Source organism: Dermacentor variabilis, chromosome 7 (genome assembly GCF_050947875.1).
Source record: "Dermacentor variabilis isolate Ectoservices chromosome 7, ASM5094787v1, whole genome shotgun sequence".
In the NCBI taxonomy this organism is placed as follows: domain Eukaryota; kingdom Metazoa; phylum Arthropoda; class Arachnida; order Ixodida; family Ixodidae; genus Dermacentor; species Dermacentor variabilis.
This window is the reverse complement of record NC_134574.1, coordinates 8,031,795-8,053,333: the sequence shown is the minus strand read 5'-3', so window position 1 is coordinate 8,053,333 and position 21,539 is coordinate 8,031,795.

Genomic DNA, 21,539 nt, shown 5'->3' with positions numbered 1-21,539 from the left:
CTTCCATTGCACACTCCTTAATGATGCCCACAAGATTGTCATTCATTGCTTCAACACTAAGGTCCTCTTCCTGAGTTAAAGCTGAATACCTGTTCTGTAGCTTGGATTCTTATACGTATGTTTAGATATCTTGTTGCGAGGTTTTGTGCGCACGTGCAGTGTACTTTGTTTCCAGTGGCACTTTTCTGCCCTTTATCAAGCTGTATCTTCGCATTTGTATATTCTATTGTATCTTCGCATTTCCAATGTACGAGGGCGAGTCAAATGAAAGTCAGCCTATACCCACCTTGCGCAATTATGGTTCTGTTCATTATCTACAAGGCCTGGGCGTAGCGCACAGGCATCTCTCATTTACAAAAGTGACACGCAGGTGTGAGGATAAATGTTCTTTAGTGCGCTCATACACTGGGTTGAACATGGTTGCTTGACATAATGGACGCTCCAGAAGTTGAGCAGCGTGGTGCCGTGAGGTTTTTGACAGCTGAAGGTGTTTCCCAAAAAGAAATTAGTCACCGTATGGCTGCCGTGTACATTGAACATTTCATTTCATTGGCCACTGTGAAGCGTTAGAACAAACGGTTCAAAGAAGGACGTGAAAGTTGCAAAGACGATCCCACACCGGACCAAAGCCCCATCGTGCAATCACCCCTAACAAAATTGCAAAGGTTGATGAGCTGATGACACAAGAACGGAGAATAAGCATCGATGAACTGGCAGAGCGTGTGAACATCAGTCACAGTTCGGTTCACCGTCACCGTTCACGCCATATTTCATGAACATCTCGGTTATCGGCTCTTGTGTGCGCAATGGATGCCCAAGATCTTGAACCACCACCAGAACACGGAGATGTACGGCGCTGCCTTTACTCATCTGATCCGGTATCACAATAAGGGTGACGATTTCTTGTCTGCAATTGTGATCGGAGACGAACCATTATACCACTACTAGGATCCTGAAACACGACGGAAAAGCTTACAATGGAAACATTCAAATTCACCACCCCAAAAGAAAGCAAAGGCCGTCATTTCCACCGGAAAGATGTTGTTGACTTTTATTTTTCGATCGTCAGGGGCCATTACTGATAGAATTTGCTAAATCTTGAGAGATTATCAATTGTTTCTGATATAGTGAAACGCCGGATCAGTTGGGTGTCGCAATCAATAACAAACTACGTGAAAAATTGGCGAATGGGGTCATCTTGTTCCACGACAATGCCCGTCCCCACGTCGCTGATGTGGTTAATACAAAACTGGCAAGCTTCAAGTGGGAAACGCTGCAACATCCGCCATACAGCTCAGAACTGTCGCCTTGCGACTTCCACATTTTGGGGCAACCAAAAAAACAGCTCAAGGGAACCAGATTCGTCTCGGACGATGACGTGAAAATCAGTTGCAGAAGGTTTGAAGCAACAACCCAAGGAGCTTTATGAGACGGGAATTACGCGACTCATTATTCAAGGGGACAAATGTCTAAATGCTCATGGAGGCTACATTTAAATAAAGTGCCCCGTTTTTCATATATTCGCTTTGGCTCACTTTCATTTGACTCGCCCTCGTATATTCTGCAGAACTCCTGCTTTTTATACGTGCTCCCTGTTGCGACTATAATTTCGGTGCAACTACTCACGATACACAACCGGTGACAGCTGCTCCTGCGTAATACATTGGAAGAAATGACAGCGTCATTGAGATTTTTCACTGGCCGTTGCATATGTGCAAGAATGTAAACAAGTATCTTGAATGACAAATTTTCATTAACATATTTGTGCTCAACTTGTTCATTTCATGGCCTTTACGTTTTTCATATCAGCGGCATGCACTGCTTTGCTGGTTTCGAACTGATGTAGTTCTAAAGTTCCTGTGATATTTCCTTTACTTAATAAATAGACAAAAAACATGGAAGCATTGACATCAGTTATGTTGGGCAAAATTTTTGGCACATACGAGTATATTTTATTTAAAAATACATATTTTACTTGTATTGACAGTGTGTAGCGTTCAAGAATTCGTTTGCAGCATCTTTGGCAATGCAGTTATTATTCATGTATTTGATCCCTAGGCAAATTGTTTAAGAGGAAGCTTTAGCTCGGGCCCAACTCCGACGCGGCCTATTCAGTTACATGTAAAACGCAGAAACCCTTTTATGAGATAACTCCTTAATCGCTTTTAATGAAATTTATTGCATTTGAGAGAGTAATTTGAATTCTAGTGTGTGTTGGAAGCGGAATTTCAATTTAGGGCCCGAACTTTGTTTAAAGTATTTTGAAAAATTCGAAACTTCGAAAAAAAAATAGAAGCACGATGTTTACAAATTAACAGCTCTGCATCAAGAACAGATATCGCGGTTCTGTAAACGGCATCCATTACACTATTCAAAGCGGACAAATTCGATATATCTATTTGTATCTTACGTGAATCGGTTATGTTATGTGCAAGGGCTCTGCAAAAGCCGTATTTCCATAATATTTAATTTTTTGACACTCATGTGGCATCAATTTTATCCGCTGTATATGTACTATTATGCGCAATTCACAGAATTGTGATATAAATTTTCATTGCTGATTTACAGAGTTGTAAGCTTCATTGTATCGCTTTCTGAAAATTTTCGATTTTTGCCACTTTTCAATAAAATATTGACGACCTAAATCGAAAATTCGAAACAAACAATCACTAGAATTCAAGTTTTTCTTTTAAATGCAACAAACCTCATCAAATTTGCTGCAGTGGTTGCCGAGAAAAACGAATTCTCCTTCTACATATATTATGTTTCCTCTTAGGAGGAGGCCGAGGTGCATCGTGAGCCCCCCCCCCCCCCCACCGAACGAAATTTCTGGCTACGCCACTTAAGTACATGGACCATATATATGTTGGCAAAATAATCGGAACTCACTATTTAGACTCGCCAAAATTATACTTAGCTGCTCACTTGAACTCATAAGAATACTACTTGGCCGAGTTCACTCAGGCTCAAACTCGCCAAAATACTGCTCAGCTGGGCTCACTCAGACTCATGGCATGATCTTAGTGAGTTGACTCATCAGTGAGTTTGCCAGCGTATGATGTGTGCTGAACCACAAACTTGACTTTCTTGAATAAAAACAGTTAGTCGCTGCAGCATACATCCCGGTCTGTATATGGATGCACATAAGTGTAATTCAGAGAGCTTGACATTGTAAAGGCTGCCACAGTTACCATGCCAAGCTGCAGCTCGTTTGAATTGTCGGATGCAATACCCCTGCCAGCTTTGAGTCAGTCGATCAAATGCGATTGTTATTATCTCATCACAACACCTAATTTTCCTGCCTAAGGTTATGAGTGAATTTTCCTTGGCATCCATTTTGCTACTCTAACAGGTTACCAGTTATCTGTTGCCTATACGAAATTTGAAGTTGTGCACATGTCATGTGGACTCCATGCCGGACTTGTAGTACTGGATGTCTTTTTGCAGTTAGGTCTAGAGTTACAGAATCGCGTGTACGAGCTACTTTAGTTAGCAACTGTAGCTTTGGAACAAACATGTGCATGAGAGTGCTTAAGTGTTACCTGTCAAGACTGGGAGCACCAAGGCAAGTTGTGCAGTAAAGGCATGGGCAGTACTAGCCCACACGTAGATTTTACTAAGCGTGGCTGAGGTGATGCATCTGGACTTCACTGCGAAGAGAGCCAAATATAAGGTCACCTATCCATCATACCTATTCTGGAGCCTTTTCTTGAGCTTTTCTAAAACATTAAGCTCAGCGTGTACACGTTATCACAGCATAATTATTACATGTGATGTTATTGTGCAGTTTCTCCAACTATTCGTGAAGGCGTCTATCCATAGATTAAACAGGAATAGGCTCAATATGTTGACATAGCTCCACAGTAGCATCTCCAGGACCTCCTACTGTCACAATGCATCACAGACACTATTTAGGTGAACTCTAAAAGTGAAGCTCTTCGTTAACATTAGCTAAAATTGCATCTTTCTATACACCCGAACACCGTGAATTCAAAGCGCGCCGCCATATTGATGAGTGCCGGTCGCGCCATCTATCCCAAGCGCCGCGAAGTAGCAGGCCTGGGCTGCCACGCCGGGAGATGCCAACCGGGGCTAAAGCGAAGCTTGGGCTTTTTAGCTGGCCGGAAGGCGTGTCTCGCGTTTTTTCTAACCTGTCATTTTCGCTGTCTCGATTCAATCAAACTTCAAGACCTCATGCAAGTCCGCAATAGCCACACTGAGTGCTGTGCAGACTGCAGAAGCGAATACATCGGGTAAGTACGCTATTACGTTTGTACAAACCGCGCGCTATATGCTAGAACACGTGTGTGCTTTTTGGCACGTAACCTGTGAAGGAATTTACAGCACTGTGTTTGTGCCATATATTATTAAAGCACGCAGAACATTGTCCGCTGCACTTTCAGTTTGGTCTTGTTTGTCATGGTCACTAATGGGTTGGCCGCGTTTGGCAACCAACTGGCGAGGTCGTTTGACTGGGCTTACAGCCTGCCCGATTAGCAGACGCCTGCCCTTCACCACCTGCACATCGAAAACAAAATAGATGTTATAGTAAATAGGGCTGTAGTTCTTTCCCATGCCATCACTGTTGCGAAGATATAAAGTCCTCTCAAAATGAAATAGAAAATACACCAGGCCAATTGTATCGTGCAACTACTTAAGAGTACAACATTCAGAACACAAGCCTATAGCACTCGAACAAGCAGCATATGATGCTAAACCTGCACTCATTGGAAACTGAGGAACTACAGTAGTTATAATGTTCAACTACATGTGCAGTCAAAGCCCGTATAACAGGGCGAGCATGACAGTTGTAGGTGTTGTACAGTTGCACAAACCATGACAGGGCACATAAAATTACCATCCCTACTTAAATCTGCATCATCAGGGACCCCTTTGGTACAAGGCAACAACCGCACCTGCATTCCAAGAAATCAGCCCCACCAACTGCAGCTACCTGGCATCAGACCTGTTTCGCTTGTGCGAGGCCATATCGGATTGTTGGCGCTCCCTTAGAAAAGAAAACAGTAAAAATAAAAAACTGGCGAGAACGAGCAAAATTTTTTTACAAAATACAACAATAATTAACCACCTTATTTTCCTCGCCATATGAACAGAAAAAGTTTGTGCTTTGCCCCGCATGACAACCCGCACGCAGTTTAGAGCTCAGGGCCGCTATCTTGTACACGTTCGAAAAGCCGACGTTCGATTTCGCCTCACGCGATTGGACTAGACTGGCCTAGGCCGCGATATCGGCGCAGCCTGGACAATCGCGCGAGGCGCAACCGAACGTCGGCTTTTCGAACGTGTACAAGATAGCGGCCCAGGAGGCTCAAATGAATTCGTTACGAATGACACCTGCAACACCAGCTCGTAAAGACAGGCGCGCTGCAAGAACACCTTCGGCGACGAGCAGTCGTCGTTTACGTGTTTGTGCACGCATCCTACGTGACGAGCAGACTTCGGTTTACTTTCATTAGCAATAACGCTCACCAGCAGGGCAACATACTATTGCCTACAACTTGTCGTTCCCGCTTAATGGTCATGCCGTTCACCAACTGCAAGTGTCGCTAACCGCAAACTCAACTGTTCCGCTTAATCATCGGGAGCTCTGCCTGAATGAAAACACGAAAAGGCTTGCCTTTTTGTTATAGCAAAGGCGAAGCACCGGCACGGGATTCTTCTCTGTCGGCTTGTTGTTCAGAAAGTGCTCGGAGCAAACCTGCGTGTTACACATATTACGTTCGTAGGGCGCAAAGTTGAACGTGGCACCAAAACATACACAGATCGAATACTCACTCGTGCATTTTCACTGGGTTGGTAGTCCTTCCAATTCACTGAAGCTATCCACCGGTGGCGCAGCTTGTCATTCTTCGTTGCGGATGGAAATCGGTGCAGGATCCCCTACGTGTGTTGTGCTCTTCGCAAACAGTGCTAAGCAACCTGCTCCTTTTGCGCTGGTTGTTTTGGCATCCAAACACGACGCAATGATGCCCAGATGACTTCTTGTACTTTGGATCCGCGTGAACGGGCACATTTCCGCACTTTGGAGTCCTATAGCTGGCGCTTGCCATGTCTACTGGTCGCCGACGAACACACTTTGGCAGCCCAGTACAAAATGGCGCTGGTCGACCGGGCAATCTGGGTGCGAGAGTATGCGTTCGGTTAGTTTGGGTGCGAGGCTAGCGTGTTCTGCTCTATAGCAAAGTGATCATGCAGAAATCTGTATGTCACGACAGAACACTTCATCGTTTCTCACGGACTTTAGTTTACAATTGTTTTCAAGTTCAGGAAAATTGTGCAGTGGGCTAGTTGGTTCGACATACTTAACTTGTTTTCTCGCTCAAATCCTGTCTCTTCTTCGCTGTGCGCAACAGCGTGACGTTTTAAGGTTGTTCACTATGTAATGTAGGAAGGGTAAAATTGATGAGAAATCCGAATATTCTCGGGCATATTGCGAAAAATATGGCCCAGGTCAAGTGTCATTTTAGGCTTCACTGCCCCCTTTTATAGGGCAAATAGTAATAGTTTGAATTCTAAGGACGCTGGTTGCTTTTATGCGTTGCACATTGCAATCACTCAGTTCGGCCTTTGGGCACGGCCGGGCAGCCACCATTGACCTTTAGCGCAACCACTTGACGTGACGTCATGACAGCCGGAGGAAAAGCTGGGCCCCAACTCCCGCGGTCGCGCACGGCCGCAGCCACCACCTGACTCCCGCTCCTCCCGCTCGGGGCGCTGCGCCGGCGCGTGACGTCACGGAGGAAAAGCTGGGCCTATAGTGTACTAGAATAATGTCCTAGTGGCGCGAGCAAGAGGGAGGGACAATGCGCCGGCTGAAGCAAATGCCAGTAGCCGCCGTCGGTGGCGCTGCTGTGCTTTTTTCTAGCTGCTGGCGCGCGGTCGAGCAGGCTCAGACACGCTCTGCGGCTGTTTGCTCCGTGTGTTTACCGAGCCGTGTTACGTTCAACGTGGCCATGCTTGTGAAAAACAGTGGATGATTTGAAAAAAGAAGGTGTATCCCTGCATCTACTGCAGCACAGGAGGTTCGATGCCAAAAAGAAAGACGGACACCCATTTATACGCTCCGGGCTGCCACAGCGATTATCAGGGCACTCCGAAAGCGTCATTGTTCGCCGCACCAACGGAAAATGAACTTGGGAAGAAATGGGAGAGCGCAATCTGCGAACAGCAGACAAGCATCTCACTGAATCTTCAGCGGTATTTCATTAAAACTTCTTTCTGGGCGAGTTGGTGCATACTTGACATAAGAATTCCGTGCTTGTGTCTCATCCTTGTTACTTTGTGGTTGCATGTGTTTGCGTTGTTACAATTTTTCATGTTCAGTGGTATGTGAGCGCCACTTTGAGCCTCGATACATTGGAGGGATTACGTCCGCATCATCAATAGCACCGAAATGCGACTTCCACGTGGGAAGCTGTCGCTGGCGCCTGGCGCGGTGCCTACCGTTCTGCCCGACTGTACGTCCTACCTTTCTGTCGCACCTGTTGAAGAGAGGCCAGAAAGGAAGAGGCCAGCCGTAGAAAGTGCACCGATGGTAAGCACGAAGCCACGTAAGAGCGCACGGACCACACAAAATGAAGAAAGAGCGGGAGATTGTCAGCTCCGCCAACTACTTCGCGAAATCCTGGTCGAGACTGCGTAAGACGAAAACGGACAGTTTGCGGAAAATGAACCATTCGCAATTAGCTCGCTCCAAGTAGTGAATGTTCCCTCAAGCTCTGGTGCCACTTTAACTGTGGCAACGACTCAACCGTAGTTTTCGCAACAACGTAGGTACAAAAGCAAGAAAGGCTCGAGATATTGCATGAGAAAGTTCTGCATTTCAGTGGGCATGAAGACGAAGTGTCTGCTCAACTGTACATTAGAGGTGGGCTGTGCCAAGACATAGTTGTACGCTCCGTTGCCGCTGCGAACCATTTGCTACAAGACTCTGGAGCCGCATCATCTGCCAAGGAATAATGCCTGAAAGTGACTTTCATGACCTTTCACGTGTTTTAATTCGAGGTTGCAGCCTGCTGCTGTGGTATTTGGGACTCCAGCATCCAGTGACAGCCGCCTAATTTTCTATATCGCTGGTTGTGGCGAGAAAGTGCATTTTAAAGACAGGCTGTGAAGCCTGCCTGAACTTACTACTGATCACAAAATGAGCAGCAGGAAATTTGAGGCTTGCAGAGTTTGCCATATGAAAGACAACGGTGGTTTGTCATATCCTGCCTCCCCTATATACAAGTTTATGATCAACTTGGACAAAGACTTCATAGTTTGTTTTAGTCTTCTTGAGTAGCACGCAGACTAGTGTTTTAGATGTTTTAGCTAGGTGCTGTTAAAGCCAGGCTGCAGCATCAAGTTGGCTGCCCTGATCACTACGAATCCATCACAGCAGAGCTCACTGCTTTCTACATCACAACCAGGCTACATTTCTTCACAAAAAGCATGAAGAAGTGTAATGAAAGAAGGCGCCCTGCAGGCATCAAAATATATTAAGCTCAGTTGATGTTCCTAGAACTCCATGCTACAAGGTGTTTTTTGGTCATGTGTTTTAACAGTAATAGTTACTTATAATGGGATTTGATGCTCGGCGTCTAGGGAAGGTACACTTTAGGGTTCCATTATAGCTGTGCTATTTTCACTGTGAATAATTGAAAAAATACTAACCTGGATTTCTTTCGAGCGTCACTCTGACAGTATGTGCTGAAGATGCGGCGGATATCTTAGGAGCTAAAATTTCGGGAAAAATTGTGAGTTTGTATGTGCGCGATTGCACAGTCAAAAAATTACCGACGATTATGTTACTTCCTAATGCGAAATTTGAGCGCAGCAAATAAGCTGTTTCACCTTTTGGATAGATTGAGGCAAAGAAATCGAGCAACACATGTATGCGCTATCACATAATTTTTTTTTTATTTTTCACACGTATTCCTTTAACAAAGACTCCACTAACAGTTCTTGACAGTCATGAAGGAAGCTTTGTGGTCGGAGAAATAGACTGATATATGTTCGACTTGGTACACCAATGCTTGATTCTCAAAGACGAGATCTATACAAGTGCCTCGCGAGGTTGTCACAGCCGTGGGGGAAGCAGAGGCTAAGCGCCGCCGCCGAGAAGACCCTGCCGTTCGCGCCGCCGAAGCGGAGGCTCATCGCCGCCGTCGAGAGCAACCAGCAGTAAGCGAGGCTGAAGCAGAAGCTCATCGCCGCCGCCGAGAAGACCCTGCAGTTCGCGCCGCCGAAGCGGAGGCTCATCGCCGCCGTCGAGAGCAACCAGCAGTAAGCGGAAGCGGAGGGGGGCGGCGTGTACACCCAGCGGCAAACGATGGGGGCAGAAGCGCGCGCAGCAAGCGGACAACACGATAAAGGGAGGAGGGAAGAGATAGCAGCGACTGACTGATGCCGCTGACGGCGATAGTGAGTCAACCCCAGCTATCCGCCACACAAGAACAGGGGGGGGGGACCCTTTCCTCCTCTTTCTGCATGGCGGCGACGGTGTTCTATGCAGTCACGTTATCTTGACTCTCTAGCGGCGTCAGCGGCATCCAGCGGTATCAGTCGGTCGCTGCTAGCGCTGGGGGGATGAAAGGGGGGCGGAGCTGGTTACGAGGCCGACGACGACGACGACGCCGACGACGACGCGAAACCCAGGAACGGACGCCAAAGAGCTGCGCTCTAAAATGAATTCATTCCGGGGTTTAATGTGTATAACACACTAAGATCTAATTATTAGGCACGCAGTAAAGAGCGGGGGGGGGGAGGGACACATGAATAATTTTGACCAACTGGGGTTTTATAACCGGCAACACGGACATGTTTGCGTTTTCCCGCTATGAAAGTGCAGCCAAGGAGTCCATTATTTAATCCTACGCCCTCGGGGTTAGCAGCGCAACGCCGAAGTCGCTACGCACTTTCCTGTCATTCGCGAGAAGCACGCGATTTAAATTGAGTGGTAAATATAGTTCCATGGAAGCAAGGCAGGCCCAGATATATTGGCTTTCGAGCAGTAGATGAGCAACAAGAAGCTCAGTGAATTGCCAGCTGGCACATGCGATACGACGAGCGCAATGAAAGCGCCGGACTGTGCGAGAATACGCTAGCAGACGACATTGTCGATGCTATGGTCTCGATGTGGCCTTCAACATCTTCCTTTACACAATACTTTGTTAAATACAATCCTGTTCTGTTATAATGAAAGAACCATGTCCGTAAAAAACCCTTAATAACACGGACCGCCTCAAAATCAACGAATATGAGAGCAGCCGGTCTGCTAGAAAAGGTCGCAGTGGCGACACCTGGTGGCGTCAACGGAAAGAGGCACGCGCGCCCCTTTCCGGTCGTGTCACTAGGACATTATTCTAGTACACTATAGCTGGGCCCCAACTCGCGCGGTCGCGCGCGGCCGCAGGCACCACCTGACTCCCGCTCCTCCCGCTCCTCCCGCTAGGGGCACTGCGCCGGCGCGTGACGTCACGGAGGAAAAGCTGGGCCCCAACTGGCGCGGTCGCGCACGGCCGCAGCCACCACCTGACCGCGCAATATGCAACGCATTCTTGGCTTAACCAAGCTAAGCCTGGCCATTTTTTTCTGACTTAATTAACCTAGGCCATACTCAGCTCTCGGTTGAAAGGAACAGGTAAACAGGAGGACTTGCCACATAAGCAGGAGGCAGCACTTCCACAGCCCTAGCGGGCTAGTCTGCAAGTGTTGACTAAGTGGACTGTCCATTCCAGTACATGCTGAATAAATAGAGCATGAGAGCCCATGGTGACGATTGCCGCTTGCTCTACCAGCTTAGAGCTCACCTAATCAGTGTGTGCTGAAATAGACAGTCGTCTCAGTGGACCCTTACAGAATCCTTTCCTTGAGCGATCTTTGTGTTGGTAGGTTGCAAGAATTGCACTTTCTTTCCTTTCATGTGGGCAGTTCCCACACATGGATGTCATTTAACAAATTGTATCCATATTGCATTTGGTCTATAAATTTCCAATTCATGCTTTTAACCAGGCCTACCAGCTCTTGTCCTGCATATTTATATAGCGTTCTCATTTCTGCATCAACACTGCACATATTCATAGCAAATTGAAGTCATTTTCCATTATACCCTCAAGCACTTGAAGTAGACACAGCAATAACCCCAAGGGAGGGGGGGACAGTAACGCGAAAACCTTATTGAGCTTGCAGTGCTGCTGAAGGATGCACACATACCATTTATGCTAAAATTCTCAGCGGACATTCCAAAGTTCGTACGAGTTCAACTTTAGCTGGCTAAACTGAATGATGCATTTTGAAGGCAATTCTTGCAACACTTGGTCAAACTGAATGAAACTGGACAGCACAATTAGTTGCATTCATCTACCATTTATATGACTGCTGCCCTGAGCATTGTGCCTGTTATTTTGCCTTTCGTTTCTGTACTATCAAGTTCAAGTACACACGTACTTTACCACTGCACAAGTAGAAAGGCTTCAAGGCTTTTCCTGGGCATTCAACAGTCACTATTTATTCCTATAAACCTTCCTGCATGTGAAGGCAAAAGAAACATTAATTCATGCTGGAGGTATAAAAAGACAGTTATTTGGACAGAAAATGTTTATTTTGAGCACCGATGTTCTTGCTGATGTAGATATGGTGCTGGCTCCCTCCCTCCTTGCCCGAAGCATGTGCTTGCTGTACACAGCACCAGATGATGGCTTCCTAGGTCAAAAGATCAAATTGAAATAAGAGGCATTTTGTTTTAGCTCCAGAAAGAGAAATCAGGATTGAGAGATTAACATGTAAAGAAATACTTGCCTAAAGAAAAATTAATACACAAGCAAATTCACTAAATAGGTTCACTTTCAAAAGCAAAAGTATGGTTACGATGAAAATTACAAGGAAGCTTCACTGCTCATTGAGGTTTTGGTTCAGTAGTTGTTGAGCCACGAGGGTTAGCATGCTACAACTTGCATATTATGTTTTGTAGGACAATATTGCACTTTGAACAATGTAGTGCCTATTGAAATGAACTGACAAGGAACGCTGAAGCTCCAGGCTAGTTTGGTCTGCGTAAGATATGATACAGACACTGTACTGCATTCATTTAGTGTTCTTGTAATTGATCTCATGCACAAAGGTCATTCACTCCTATCCTACATGAAATGCAGTTACTTCTTTGAAGCTTCATGTAGTCCTTGAATTTGCTGTATGCTTATACTTATGCTGTATGCTTATCGCTTGGTTCCTGTTAATGTGGTACATCTAGCAACTGCTATCAAATGCCTATAGTGTTCCCTTGCATGTACAAAACATCCTCGGCCCTCTCAATGCACAATACTCATTACATATGACACTTGGGACTCGTGCAAGGTGCCATTTAGGATTATGTGGCTGTCCACATCTGACAATACCTTTATAGCTGGGTCATTCCGATGCCAAATGCCTTGGTTATTACTGTGACCATCTCACACTTTTCCTTTAGAATCTTCTCGGCCACGTTTAAGGAAGCATCCCACGACACAGTGTCTCCATCCTAGCAGTGTACTATGGTGTTAACTCGTGTGCTAGTTGTAGCAGATGACGTTAATTGAAGGCCACTGAAGATAAAATTCCCTGCGAGAATTCCTTTTGCACAAGAAATGCAAACAATACAGAACAGTCAAAATGTAGCTATCTGGCAAGACTGCCTTCATCCATCATCTTTGTTTGGTGCAATTCTGAGGTGGCTCCATGTTACAAGAGGCTTGGCAATCATTGCCATGTGACTGTTCGGCACTCTATAAAACACAAGAATTGCTTTACTCCGGCCTTTCTCTTCGTGCAGCGACCAACATTATTATTCATCCAATCGCACCGTGTACTGTTCGTGTGGCCATAGACGAAGTTCGTCACCACATTGTTTTTGCGGTATTTCGTGAGTGACCCATGAACTCATCTTGGGGTGGGACTTCTTATCTTTGGCGTCCGCTTCTATCTCTTGTCGACAGCGCCTCACACAACTGGATGCTACTGGCAATTCTCTTCCTAACCACGAATAACGCATTCGTCTCGCCACCTCTTCCGATTACGTTCTTTGGCCACCTAGAGAAGAGATTATAAGTGTCAACTCCTGTAACATTGTGGATGGCGACGTACTCATTCTACCCTATGACCATACCCTATCTCGAGCGATTCCGATTACCCCTGGCCTTATTCGCTTCTCTGGGGGGTCTGCATTGCTTACCGCAATAAACCAAACTCTCGAACCCCAACTGTTGCCTCGTGGATCAACTGTCACTTGAGCTGTTGACACTCATGTCGTTGCAATTGTCACGAAGACAGCTCAGTCTGTCCTTGCGTCCATTACCGTGCACTGAAAAAAAATCATGCGCAAAGATGCTTACCCCGTGTCGCGGACAGATGATGCACTAGATTCATTCCACGGTGCCAAATATTTATCTAGCCTTGGCCTTAGATCAGGCTACTGGCAAACACCAATGTCCAAATCCGACAAAGAAAAAAATGACATTTGGTACCCCTGATGGGCTCTACGAGTTCAATGCGATGCCTTTTGGACTTTGCAATGTGCCTGCCACCTTCGAACGTATGATCGATAAGTCTTGTGTGGCTTGAAATGGAAAACCTGTCTGCTATCTCGACGACATTGTGTTTTCAACCACGTTTTCACAACACTTGCAACGTCTTGATGAAGTTCTTGCCTGTCTTGCAAATGCTGGTTTGCAGCTAAACACACACACACACACACACAAACGAACAAACAAACACACACAAATGCAGTTTCGCCAGCAAGACCATCAAAATTCTGGGGCACATAGTCAGCAAAGAAGACATTCAACCGGACCCCGAGAAGTTTGCTGCCATCCTAGAATTTTGTGTCCACTGCGTCAAAAAGACTTGCACAGTTTTCTTGGACTTGCTTCTTCCGGCACTTCATATGCAACTTCGCTATGCTTACGTTCCCGCTCCATCAACTCCTCGCCAGTAATGCACCCTTTGTTTGGTCCGACGGATGTGAACATGCTTTCCTGCTTTTGCAGCATGCCCTGACGTCAGACCCAGTACTGTGCCACTTTGATCCGACCGTGCCCACCACCTTTCACACCGACGCTAGCAGTCAGTCTTTGTGCCATTCTACTGCAACGTGACAACACGTTCCGCGAACGAGTAATTGCTTATGCTAGTCGTGCACTAACCAGTGCAGAGAATTACTACACCATAACCAAGCAGGAGTGCCTTGCTGTTGGGCAGTGCAAAAAGTTCGCCCATATCTTCATGGCCGCCATTTCACAGTCGTTACCGACCATAACACACTGTGCTGGTTTTTATCGCTAAAGAATTTATCAGGTCACCTGCGTCGCTGTGTGGTTTACCTACAGGAATACGATTTCAATGTCACCTACAGGGCTGCAAAGAAGCATCAAGACACCGATGCTCTCTCTCGCTACCCTTTGCTGAATCATGACGATTCACCATCACCTCTCCGTAATTATGTACGTCCCGAGTCCTCTTCATCGGCTTTACCCAGTGTAACCCTCGATTGGCTAAAACACGACAGCCCATCTGTCTTTGTGTCCCACCAACGCGTCGACCCATACTGCCGAACTATTTTCTAACGCATGGAAGATTCTTCGTCACCCTCGAACGCCTGACTTCGTCGACAACTTAATCAATCCAAGCTGCACAATGGGGCTTTACATCGCAACATTTATCACATCGATGGCAACAAATGGGTCCCGGTCATCCCATGTTCTCTGCAATGTGAGGTGCTTGAAGCCTTTCACGATCATGTGACGGCTGGTCATCTAGGCTACCACAAGACTTACAACAGAATATGAAGTCGCTGCTCCTGGCCTGGCCCATCTTCAGCCGTTGCGAAGTATGTTGCATCCTGCGTTCATGGTCCAAGCCGCAAATGACCAACAACAGCTCCTTCTGGCTCTTTAAAACCTCTGCTTTCTGGCGCTTCGCCTTTTGAAGTAGTTTGAATAAACTTGTACGGTCCTCTTCCCACGACCTTACATGGCAATCGTTGGATTGTAACGACCGTAGACCATCCAACACGCTATGCGGAGACAGCGTCTCTACCATCCAGGTCTGCTGCTGAAGTCGCCGATTTCTTTCTACACAACATTATCTTAAACCACACCACTCCGCACATTCTCCTCAGTGACCCCAGCAGTCTTCCTCTCTTCTACCCTTACCGAAGTTCTGTGCGCCTCTGACACAATTAGCAAGACGACTTCCAGTTACCATCCGCAGACGAACAGCTAGACGGAGCATTTTCACCGTACCCAATCTGACATGATTGCGATGTACATCCGCCCCGGCCACATGAACTGGGATGCAATCCTGCCGTTCGTGACATTCACCTATAACATGGCTACGCAACGTACTACTGGCTTTTCGCCTTTTTTCTTCATCTATGGTGATGTATCGTTCCTTTCGACTCCTGTACCCCCATCAGCTTGCGTCACAAACTGTGCAACAGTTTGTGTCTCGCCTCGCGGACTGCAGTCGCCTCGCCCCGGTTAACACCGACATCTCCCAGGATGCTCGCAAGTTTCGTTACGACTCGACCCACTGTGCTGTGACTTTTTCTCCTGGTGACGAAGTTCTTCTTTGGACTCATGTGCGTGTTCCTGGCTTATGCAAAAAATTTCTCAAGCTTTTTATTTTCCTTTACACGGTCATTGAGCAGAAATCACCTGTCAATTACCATGTCTCGCTCGTTAGAACGCCATCCGATTCCCGTTGCTGTGGGACAGAGATAGTGCATGTCTCCCGCTTAAAATCAAATACTTGACGCATTTTATAGCACTTGCAGGCAGCCAGGCAGCCGCTTCCACAGCGAGAGAGAATTAGTGTGGGCGCAACACATGCCTGACTTTCAACTTCATCATTTGCACATCTTTTCCATCTGCATATATAATCACCAGCAACACAGTTTAATCCTCGAGATAGTAGCCCGAGCTTGGCTGGAATAAAGCGGTTCCTTACGATACATACATATATATATATATATATATGTATATATATATATATATATCGCTACGGGGTAGTATTCCCAATGACGAAGAGCCGAGTAGGAAGAAGACGAAGACGACGATTGGAAGCTAGCGCGGGCTGTTGCCTCTTGGTCAACTGCGGCGTCTTGCCTTGTAAATATACTTGTAAATAGCTTTTCGTCGGCGTCTTCCTACGTAACGTATTTGGTGGAGGTGGACGTTCCCTGCACCTCGTCACGGAGCTTCGCAGTGGACGGTACGTCGAGCCTACCTTCATGGCTCCCGGCGACGACAACCCGACTCCGCCGGCTCCGACACCTGCTGCCACTTCGACGACCTACATCACCCTCTCCGCTCCCCGTGATTCTGGCGTATTCTCGGCAAAAGATGGGGAAGACGTCGAGGACTGGATCAGCCTGTACGAACACGTCAGCCGCAATAACCGGTGGGACCCTACTATCATGCTCGCCAACGTCGTCTTTTACCTCGGTGGCACACCTCGAGTTTGGTATCGGACGCACGAAGATGAGCTGACCAGTTGGGATTCGCTTAAGCAAAAGCTTCGAGACTTGTTCGGCAACCCCTACGGTCACCAACTTGCCGCGCAGAAGGCGCTTTCCGGTCGTGTGGAGACGTCAACGGAGCCCTACGTCACGTACATTCAGGACGTCTTGGCTCTATGCCGCAAAGTTGACGCACACATGACTGAGTCCGACAAGGTCTCCCACATCCTCAAAGGCATTGCCGATGACGCCTTCAAATTGCTCGTATTTAACAACGTCGCGATGGTGGATGCCGTTATAAAAGAGTGCCGCCGCCTGGAATTCGCTAAAAGCCGACGTATCGACCAACAGTTTGCCCGTCTGCCCAACACCCCAGCGACATCTTCCTGTGCCGACGCTCCTCGTCCCAACAACACTGGCGATGTTACCAGGATTGTCCGGCGTGAGATCGAGGCCGCCTATCTGGCTGCGTTCGACTCCAGCCCCTCCCATGCACCTGCAGTCACTGTTTCCCTGATCCAGGCAGTTGTCCGCCAGGAGTTCGCCAACATGGGTATTCACACCATCTGCTCGGCCCATCGCCCTGATCCCCACCCGGCTTCTTCGATTCCACCCCGTCCCGCACCTTCTTACCCACCACGTTTCCGCAACCCCTCTGAATGGCGCACTGCAGCCGACAAGCCAATTTGTTTTCACTGCCATCGAATTGGGCACATTTCTCGGCACTGTCGCAGTCGCTGGAGTTCCCTGAACCAGTCTACATATACTGCCTACTCTCGCCCCCCAGGTGGCCTTTCTCGTCCCTATGCTGCCCGCTCAGATAATGCCGCCACCGATTCTCCTGCGCCGAACCGCCCTTATTCTCGTTCGCCTTCGCCCCAACGACGACAATCTCGCTCTCCCCAGCCCCGTCGTTCCTATTCGCCGACTCCCTTCGGACGCCGCTCCCAGCCGGAAAACTAGACGATGCAGCACCTCGAAGTGACGCTGCATTGCTCCCTGCGCCGCCAAATCCTCTCCTGACGTTGCCCACTCATCTGAACCTTCTTGACGTGCAAGTCGACGGTGTTCCTGTATCAGCTCTCATAGACACTGGGGCGCATTTGTCGGTAATGAGCGCGGATCTTCGTAACCGGCTGAGGAAAATAATCACGCCCGCCACGAAGCCTGTTGTCCGTGTCGCCGATGGCGGAACAGCCCCTGTAATTGGTATGTGTGCCGCCCGCGTCTCCTTCGCCGATCGCTTCACTACCGTGCTATTCACAGTCATCGCTCACTGTCCCCACGACATCATCCTCGGCCTCGACTTCCTCTCCGCCCATTCTGCTCTCATCGATTGCCCCGCCAGTACTCTCCGCCTCGACCTGCCTGTTCTGGATCCCGCTGAACAACACCTTACTCGCCTCAGTTCCGTCGACTTCGTTCGCTTGCCACCTTCGGCACTGACTTACGTTGACTTCGTGTCATCCCCACCAGTGCCCGACGGTCACTACATCGCGGCTCCTATGCAAGACGTCCTCCTTACGCACGGGATCACACTACCTCATACTGTTTTATCTATTACGGCGAATTGCATCTGCCTGCCAGTGGTCAATTTTGGCTTGACGACACAAGTGCTGCCACGCGGGATGTCTCTGGCCCAACTTTGCTCATTCGAGGATCACTCTGTAGCATCGATTTCAGTAGAGGACAATTCAACCGATCCTCCTCTACCATCGCAGTCGGCTACTTGTACCATCGCCAACTTACAGAAAATGATTGCACCCGACATGCCGTCCGAGCACGCTCGTGCGCTCTACCGCGTTCTGATTTCCTACCAAGATATTTTTGACTTTAACGGTCGTCCTTTGGCCCAAACAACAGCTGTTAAACATCGCATTAATACCGGCGATGCCCCTCCTATTCATCGCCGCCCGTATCGAGTATCACCGGCTGAGCGTCAAGTTATTCACACCGAAGTTCGCAAAATGCTTGCCAAGAACATTATTGAACCGTCATGTAGTCCATGGGCGTCACCGGTTGTGCTGGTAAAAAAGAAGGATGGCTCATGGCGTTTTTGCGTGGATTATCGGCACCTTAACAGGGTTACCAAAAAGGACGTGTATCCCCTACCTTGGATTGATGACGCCCTTGACTGCCTCCACGGTGCTCGCTATTTCTCCTATATTGACCTTCGCTCCGGCTATTGGCAGATTGCCGTGGACGATCTCGACCGCGAGAAGACTGCCTTTGTAACACCCGACGGTCTTTATCAATTCAAGGTGATGCCGTTCGGCCTATGTAACGCTCCTGCCACTTTTGAACGCATGATGGACTCCCTTCTTCACGGTTTCAAATGGTCCACGTGCCTGTGCTACTTGGGCGACGTTATAGTATTCTCCCCAACATTCGCTACGCACCTCGAGCGCCTCTCAGCAGTCCTGGCCGTTTTTCGGCGAGCCGGTCTGCAACTCAACGCATCGAAGTGCCAATTCGGCCGTCGTCAGATTACCGTCCTTGGACATCTCGTTGACGCGAACGGAGTGCAACCGGACCCAGGCAAGATCCATGCTGTTACGCACTTCCCTGTTCCGAAGTGTGTCAAGGATGTGCGCAGCTTCATCGGCCTTTGCTCGTACTTCCGCCGTTTCGTCAAAAATTTCGCGGCCATAGCACGACCACTAACCGAGCTTTTGAAAAAAGACGCCCCTTTCCAGTGGGGCGATAACGAGGCCTCTGCATTCTCGCTTCTCATCGATCTTCTCACAACGCCTCCCGTTCTGGCCCATTTCGATCCTTCTGCGCCTACCGAAGTCCGTACTGATGCCAGCGGTCACGGAATTGGCGCAGTACTGGCACAACGCCAGCGTGGCCACGGCCGTGTTATCGCTTACGCCAGCAGGCTCCTCTCGCCCGCGGAGCGCAACTATTCCATCACTGAGCGTGAGTGTCTGGCCCTAGTTTGGGCGGTTGCGAAGTTCCGCCCATACTTATATGGCCGACCCTTTTCCGTTATCACAGACCATCACGCGCTTTGTTGGTTATGCTCATTGAAAGACCCTTCAGGAAGACTTGGTCGCTGGGCCTTACGCCTCCAAGAATATTCGTTCTCTGTCACCTACAAATCTGGCCGACTACACAAGGACGCTGACTGCCTGTCTCGCTACCCGGTAGACGAGCCTGACGACGCCGACAGTAGTACCGCCGACGGCATTTTCTCTGTGTCTGCCTTCGCTAACATCGCCGATGAGCAGTACCGAGACCTATCGCTGCGAGTACTCATCGAGCGTCTGCGCTCTACACCTACCGACGCATCCGTTCGCCGATATGTCCTCCAGGGCGGCATTCTGTACCGAAGGAGCTTCCTCCCTGATGGCCCTGATCTTCTTCTTGTCGTGCCAAAACATCTACGACAGACTGTGCTCTTTGAGATGCATGACGCACCCACTGCAGGACATCTTGGGGTAACCCGCACGTACGACCGCGTCCGCCGCCGCTTCTATTGGCCTGGTCTCGCTCGCTCCGTCCGAAGCTATGTTGCTTGCTGCCTGTGATCCCTGCCAGCGTCGGAAAACGCCTCAGATGCTACCTTCCGGTCATCTCCAGCCGATCACCGTCCCTGTGGAACCGTTTTTTCGTGTTGGATTAGACCTCCTCGGTCCCTTTCCCACGTCATCCTCTGGGAACAAATGGGTAGCCGTCGCAACTGATTACGCCACCCGATACGCTATCACGCGGGCTCTACCTACCAGTTGCGCCACTGACGTCGCGGACTTTCTCTTGCGTGACATTATCTTAATGCATGGCGCCCCGCGACAGCTGCTTACTGACCGTGGTCGTAACTTCCTTTCGAAAGTTATCGCCGACATTGTGCGTTCCTGCTCTATTCAACACAAGCTGACTACCTCATACCATCCTCAAACCAATGGCCTGACAGAGCGGTTAAACCATACTCTTACCGACATTCTGTTCAAGTACGTATCGAAGGACCACCACGACTGGGACGTTGCCCTTCCTTACGTCACCTTTGCTTACAATTCTTCCCGGCACGACACCGCCGGATTTTCTCCATTTTATCTACTCTACGGTCGCGAACCGACCTTGCCCCTTGACACGGTACTTCCTCCTGCTGCGACCTCAACAACCGAGTATGCGCGCGACGCCATCGCCCTCGCCGATCATGCACGCCAGCTTGCCCGTGCTCGACTGACGGACTCGCAAACCACGCAGCAGCGTCAGTACAACGCCCGCCACCGTGACGTACAGTTTTCGCCTGGTGCACTCGTGCTCCTGTGGTCGCCCTGTCGTCACGTCGGACTTTCCGAAAAGCTCCTTTCGCGATACACAGAGCCCTACCGCGTGCTGCGCCAGGTGACGCCTGTGACTTATGAAATTGCTCCTGTGAGCTCAACCTCGTCATCTACTCTGGTGTCTAGTGATGTCGTGCACGTCAGTAGGCTCAAGAGCTACTACACTGCCTCAGAGTCCGGCCTTTAGTCGCTCCGGGACGGCGCTTTTGCCGCCGGGGGTAGTGCTACGGGGTAGTATTCCCAATGACGAAGAGCCGAGTAGGAAGAAGACGAAGACGACGATTGGAAGCTAGCGCGGGCTGTTGCCTCTTGGTCAACTGCGGCGTATTGCCTTGTAAATATACTTGTAAATAGCTTTTCGTCGGCGTCTTCCTACGTAACAATATATATATATATATATATATATATATATATATATATATATATATATATATATATATATATATATATATATATATATATATATATATATATATATATATATATATATATATATATATATATTTCTTGCACTTCAAGAAACTTTGAGCAGTGAAGCGACAGTGCCATAGTGTTTCTCACTATAACACCTAGAGGGTAATCTGGCGCCACCGTCTATGGGAGTTTCTTAAGGGGGCACCGTGCCGTCATGGGAATGACGGTATATGTGTCTGCGAGGCTCGTGTTGGCTGGTGTTGTAAGAGGCTTCGTCTAAAACGTGGATATGGCTACGCAAATAACGCGTTCTCAAAGTAAAATCTTCATAAAATGTTTCC